General features: G+C 41.4%; 2 long non-coding RNA genes across 2 annotated transcripts; both read left to right on the top strand.

Annotated features, from left to right (window-relative positions):
* Window positions 1-131: 131 nt before the first annotated feature.
* LOC108641657 lies at window positions 132-2,183 on the top strand. Its single transcript, XR_001922186.2, has 3 exons — window positions 132-228; window positions 497-530; window positions 2,083-2,183. It is a non-coding gene; the product is annotated as an uncharacterized LOC108641657 (long non-coding RNA).
* A 51-nt stretch (window positions 2,184-2,234) lies between these two features.
* LOC115307943 lies at window positions 2,235-5,978 on the top strand. The gene is made up of 3 exons (XR_003916297.1): window positions 2,235-2,252; window positions 3,847-4,248; window positions 5,212-5,978. It is a non-coding gene; the product is annotated as an uncharacterized LOC115307943 (long non-coding RNA).
* Window positions 5,979-6,797: the final 819 nt, after the last annotated feature.

Genomic DNA, 6,797 nt, shown 5'->3' with positions numbered 1-6,797 from the left:
TCTTTGCCTGCTCTTGGAGCACACATTCCTCTTTCCTCACTTTAAAGTGGCCCTGGGACAAAGCCTGCTTGCAGTGTGGTGTATTTTTTTCCCAGAGATGATGGGCTGCTGTTATTCCAGACATCTCTCAAATGTTCAGTGGGATGATGAGACAAACACCTGTTTGTTTGCACAGTCTGTATAATCTGTACCGTTTTTGCAGATGGTGCCCTTGCACAGTTCTTTGAGGTAAGTGCTAAATAGCCATGAATGACTTGGAAGCAACGCTGGAAAAAATATAGACATTAAAACTCGCAGCAGTTTCTGCTTCCATCAGATTTTTAAACCTGTTTGGGCATGGGAGAGCACAGAAAGGGGAGCATTTCAAGACTGCAAATGTTCTTGGGGCTTCTAACATGCCATTTTTCAGCTATGAAAGAAGTCTTCTGTAATACAGAAATTAAGAGGTTTATCCAGCAGAAAATAAGTGTTGTCACTTTATTTTTTTTTTTGGCAGGAGGTGGTGGTGGTTCATCATTTGGACACATCAGGTGCTTTCTTTGTGACTATCGTGTAATATAAAATGACAGCGTTTCAAACGGCGACAAAATGACAAAGCACTGATCTGTGGTGGAAATCCAGCATGGTGAGGGAGGTTCAGCCAGGCAAAATTGCCTCGAAATGGAGTTAGAAGTGCACTTTGCTTTCACTTTATTTCCTTACTGTGCTTTACTCTTGCTGATTCACTACAGGGGAACCAGGAGCAGTGAACACTCTTGAAATGTCTCCAGTTTGTGGGGTGTTGTGTTCATGGCACTCTCCCATCCAACATTTTGAGGACTTGTTTATACAATGTGTTCACCACTTTGAAAACAGAGCTGAAATCAAACCTAGTGCATTTTCTGTGGCTGGAATACTTATATCTGTCCACACAGTAAGGAAAAAACTCCATGGTTAAAACTCATGGGACTGGTTTAAATTGTCACAGTGGCTTTGGGGATTCTCAAGTAGAAAATAGAGCTTGCATTGGGAGATACATACTCTGCTCAACTGTCCCAGCCTGAGAAATTCCTGGAAGGAATTGCCTTGTGCCAGAAACACAGTATAAGCTGGTCAGCAAGAATAGCTGATGGTAGAGAACTGCCCAATATGCTGTGATGGCAACCAGGGTGAAATCTCATGGGACTGGTTTAAATTGTCACAGTGGCTTTTGGGATTCTCAAGTAGAAAATAGAGCTTGCATTTGGGAGATACATGCTCTGCTCAACTGTCCCAGCCTGAGAAATTCCTGGAAGGGCACAGTAGTTGCCTTGTGCCAGAAACACACTATAAGCTGGTCAGCAAGGATAGCTGATGGTAGAGAACTGCCCAATATGCTGTGATGGCAACCAGGGTGAAATCTGTAATCCCATACAAATTTTCCCCTGAGAGACTGAGTGGGAATGAAGACAGGTTGTATGGTCACAAAAAAGAAAAAAGAAAAGAAAAAATAAAAAGGGATCTATTTTCTGCAGGAATATAGTGTATTTTATAAATACAGTGATTAAATAAAGTCTAGCTAAAATGCAAGGACTGAAGTTAAATGAGATTCTTGAAGTGTACAAGCACACAGCAGGCAAGTGCTAGTGAATGATATTACTTACTGTATCAGAAACTGGAGATATTCTAAATGTGACACAACTGTTTAAGCTGAAATTAATAGACAGGTATTATGTGACACTTTATTTTTCTGAAGTAATTTTCACTGCTGTTCCCATGAGAGTCTGGGAAATTGGGATTGACTTACAGTGGGAATGATGCCTGTGATTATCTTGTACCCCATCTTGCCAGTGGGTTCCCTTTAGGAGGGTTTCCTGCCCTCCTTTCCACCCCACATTCCTGTTGGGTTGCAGGGGAAGCACATGTGGTGGGGAGCTGGAGGAAGGTGTTCAAACAACCCCACAGACTCCAGCTCAGCCAAGGGAATTCTGTACGTGCCCCCTGTGTTTGTTAATCAGTGTTTCAATCACTAATACCCAGGACTAGGGGGATGCCACCATCTCTAGTCATTTAGGAAATGCAAGTTCTCTGTCTGACTGGATGACCTATACCTTTTCCTTATAGGTTTGAACTATTCAGTGGCCATCACCAACTGTAAAATGCCATAAATGGAACAATATCCTGAGAGGAGCTGCACAGAACCCTTCAGATGAACCAACTGGCACTGTAAGTGTGACTGTCCTGGTGTCAGTTTTAGAAAGCAGTGCTAACTCCTGTGGATGGGGCTTTCCTTGGTGAGNATATTCCAAGTTTAAGCCCCCCTCCCACAATTTGCCCCAGTGTGAGAGGGTTTTCATCCAAAACACAACTACTCAGCATTGGGGGGAAGGGGAAAATACTTACAAAGGTTTATTTACATACATATATATAGAGAGATAACAACTTAGTTATCTCTTCTACGATGAAATAATATATTTACATTAGATTAAATGTCTCTTTTTCTTCAATAAGAGTTCAAGAAGAAAAGAGAAAAGTCCTTCTGTCATTCCTCAGGTCACAGTTCCTTCATTTCATTTTCTGTGGTATTAGTTAGTGTCTTTCATTTTTTAAGGCAGCAGATTTAAGTATTGCAGTCAGGATTTTCTGTTCTTGCTTTGTGGAAATTCCAGTTCCCGAGCCCGAGCCTTTGGGGAATTTCCTTGGAGACCTTCACTCCTCCTGGGTTGGAACATCTAGGGCAGCTCTCAGTTCAGTCTTTGCCCCAAGTGTCTTATCAGAGCTCCTCTGCTCTGCCTCAACTTCTGTTACTATTTTTGTGATTTGCTGATATTTCTAAACACACATAAACCATCAGCCCCCCAGATCTGTGGCTCACACACACCACTTTGAAACAAAACATTAACCCCCCCAAACCATCTGTGCTACAGGAGACTCTGCTTTTCCAAGTCCTCAAAGACTGTTTCAAAAGTCAGGCTGGTGTGACTGGTTAGCAATGCACTCTGGACATTTAAACTCTGATTTCTTGCTTCTCCTTCCCAGCCTATGGTTTAATCTTCTGTGGAGATGTGCTGAAGAGAGCAGCTGGCCTATAATTGGGGGAGATTGCTGCAGACACTTATCTCTGTGGGTGTTACTCACTCCTGTTCTTGGTGTTATTGCAGTTTAAATGGTTATCATTTTCATCTATAGTGTCTTTCTAAGACAAAAATAAGCATGTGCCACTTATCTTTTCAGTGTCATTGAATCGTTTCAGTGTTGACTTTTTTTTTACTTCTTCTTTTTTTCCTGCTGATCCCTGGTCATAGCACAGCAGAAGTTCTACATTGTTATCACTCATGTGCTATTTAGCAGAAGCAATCAAGATCTAAATGAGCTTAAAAATTTCTCTTCTGGTTACCGTGATTGGAGTGACGAAATCTTTTATCCTAACAATCAAAAAAAAAAAAAAGAAAATCCAAGTAATTTTATAACTGTGCTCCCAAATTCTACAGCTTATTCAGATCTTGTTGCACTGGCTGCTTTTCATACCACACATTTCTTGGGACTCTGAATATCCCTGACCAGGTGCCCCTCTTGTTGAGACGGTCATTTCTTACCTTGTACAAATTGGGAAACCAAACTGGGGTGATCAGAGTTCAAGTGAGTGTTGGAAGAGGGCTTGTACTAAGTAACACATTGGGAATTGAGAAATCTGATTTCAAGCGTGATCCTGAGCAAATATTTCTAGTGTGACCTATTTCTATTGTGACTTAATCCACTGATCAGTCTGGGTGGGATCTGTATGCTGCCAAGGTTAATAAAGGTGTTTCTTTTGATTTTGGTGAACTTCAGCATCCTCACCCACTAAGTGTGGCCATGGCTTTCTTGTTTCTCCTCCTTCTAAAACAGGCACTGCCTAATGTGCATTCAGGCATCCAGGAAAAATAAAACACGTGGCTCTGGCAGCCCACAAGTGATGCTACTAATGATGGAAGAGAACAACCTTTCCAAGGTCAAGTTACCAAGCATCTGAACCCTGGAAAGCATTTGTCATGGCCTGGGAATTGATCTGAAACCTGAGCCATCTTGGAGAATAAATCACCACAGAAAGCATGCATTAGAATATTCCCTATGGAGCTGATTTCCTGGAAGCAGACCGAGGTGTAGTATTGGTAATGGGACTAGCAGGCTGGAAGGAGGCTTGTGCCTGAAAAAACAGCACCAGAAAGAGCAATGAAAACATCAGTGCTTACAGAGGGAGGGACCAAAGCTCCTTCTTTCAGCTCAGTGGAAAGCTGGAGTGATCTTCAGGTGAGTGATTATAAATGGTAAGCACGTGGAGCTCATTTTTGAAAGTTTTAGTGCTGCTACTTGACATTGCATAGCTTGTAATAAACAAAAATATCAGCTCCATGAAGACTTTAAAACAGAGCAAAGAGGATGAGTAAGTCCTGAGGTCTGCTCCCATCTTAGGGGCTCCTTGTATTGCAAATTCATAAAACCAAGCATATTTGATGGTGCTATATCATAAACCCCTTGTCTCTTGGGAAGCTTGTGTAGTAGTTGTACAAGTATTGGATTAATTCTAGGAATTTTCTCTGGGTTCATAATTTTTCATTGCTTTCATTACTTGTAGCTCAAGGCAAAGGGTGCAAAGAAGCAATCAGTAATTTGTCATCCAGCCCCACGATGTCGTGCAGTCAAGCCAATGTCCTACATAAACTGAAAGAAAGCAAAGCCCAATGATGAAAGCTCTGCCTGGTATTAACTGGTGAAAACAAAAAAGCTCCTAATAAAAAATAGTTGAGAGCTAGCACAGGTCTTCTCCCCTGAGCAGAATCTAAGGACACAACCTTAATCCCTGTGGGGTCTGCTCTGGGCCTATTCAACCATTTTTGGCTTTCATGGTTTGTGCTAATGTGGGCTGGAACAACTGTAATGGATGTGAGGGGCAGGAAAAAACCCTCTTGCTATAATGTTCAATTTTAAATTATTTTCAGGCAAAAGAAGGCTGAATGTAGCACACAATACAAATCTAAAGGAAAGAGGAGGCTTGGAAGAGAAGGGGGCTGAGACTGAAAGCCACACAGCATGGGAGGAATGTGAAGTGCTGTTTTATAAACCGAGTGTTCCTCCCGCTCCCTCGGTTGATCTGCAATGCTCTGTAAATAAATACATTGCCTGGATATTTTTTTTCCATTTTTCCTTTTGCCATTTGTGTACTTAACTTTATAAAAACCATTTTGTTTTGTCTTTCATCCCATGTCAACAAAGAGCCCTTGTGAGAGCAGTCAAGTCCTTTGCCCAGCACACTCTCCGTGCCAAGGTAGGTCCAAATCCACAGCAGTTGTCAGGAGTGGGTGCTCACTGTCTGACCAATAACCAGAGCAATGGGACAGCTCCTAGCAATGCATTATTAACAGCACCAGAAAGAGCAATGAAAACATCAGTGCTTACAGAGGGAGGGACCAAAGCTCCTTCTTTCAGCTCAGTGGAAAGCTGGAGTGCTCTTCAGGTGAGTGATTATAAATGGTAAGCACGTGGAGCTCATTTTGAAAGTTTTAGTGCTAGTGCTTGACATTGCATAGCCTGTAATAAACAAGAGATGATCTCTAAGTTTTATTACAACAGGGCAGCTTTAAAATCTTCAAATCATACAGAGCTTTATCCCAGTTTCTCCCTTTTTCAGTAGCTGTTAGGGCTCAGCCATTCTTCTTTTCCTTGCTCTTGCCTGCTCAGACCAGCAAAGATCTTGTCTGATCTTTGGATGAAGCATCAAACAGGCCAAAATCCACTGGGCTTTGAAACAAGAGGAGCACCAAAAGAGGAAGATTCCAGCCAGGCCTTTGTCTGTTGGCTGATTGGTCTGGTTTTGGAGTTGACATTTGCAAGCATAAAAGCATCAGGGAAAGTAGCAATGGCATTTTGAGGACTGTGCTGCAAAAAGGGCCAACTAGAATCTCTCCTATTTCCACCTGTTCTTCCCCTCTGCCTTCTTCTCAGTTCCAGCCTCTGTCATCGCTGCAGCAATCACTGCAGGAAGGTGGATTATTGCTTTAGTGCTGTTGGAGTACATAATGTTGCAGTTCATTGGGATTTTTAAGTTCCTCTTTTTTTTTTTTTTCTTACTTATTTTGAGAATGCTTTGGCTTTTCTTCGAGGAGAGAACTTGGCCTTTTAGGTCCCATATCTTAATGTGCTAAACTCCTACAGAACAATCAGAAAAATCCCAATTTAACTTAAGACTTGGGGCTCTTTTAATCCACTGTTTGGTAAGATTGCTTAGCTTACCATGGCACACCAGAGCATCACAAAGAAAAGGGACACTTCTAAACCATAACATACATGCACACACACATATATATAAATGAAATTGTAAAGTCTCTGAGAATTTCTGCTGAGATAGTAGGGGGGAAATGTTATTTTTATACTAAGATTATGTTTTGCAGTGAATTTCTGGCTATTCTGAGGTGATAATCAGTGCTGGGTAGGTTTCTTTGCCATAAAAAGATCCAGTCTAAAGAGACTCTTGAGTGGCAGCCTAGATATGAGAAATGTTATTTGAATTACATACAGTTTATATTCCTGCCCATTTTTATAGTATTTTCCAGAGGCTCTTCTTTAGTTTTAGGCCTTCTCCATGAAAGCACATGCAATAAAACTGTTGCTGCTGCCAGCTTGTATGCCTGAAAGGTCAACTTTTTTTTTTTGTTCTAACTTTATCAGTTTCTTTAATAAAAGATATTAACTCTCTTCACAGCCTTGTCTCGCAGAGAGGAGAAAAATATCCCCTGCTCCAAAGAAAATATCACTTCTATTTAATGATTAAAACAAATCAGGGGGAGAGAAGATATTAGACA

The sequence above is a fragment of the Manacus vitellinus genome, unplaced genomic scaffold (assembly GCF_001715985.3).
Source record: "Manacus vitellinus isolate BGI_N305 unplaced genomic scaffold, ASM171598v3 scaffold_71_pilon, whole genome shotgun sequence".
NCBI classification, from domain to species: Eukaryota; Metazoa; Chordata; class Aves; order Passeriformes; family Pipridae; genus Manacus; species Manacus vitellinus.
Note: the sequence above shows the minus strand (reverse complement) of the source record. Positions and strands in the feature narration are given on the sequence as shown.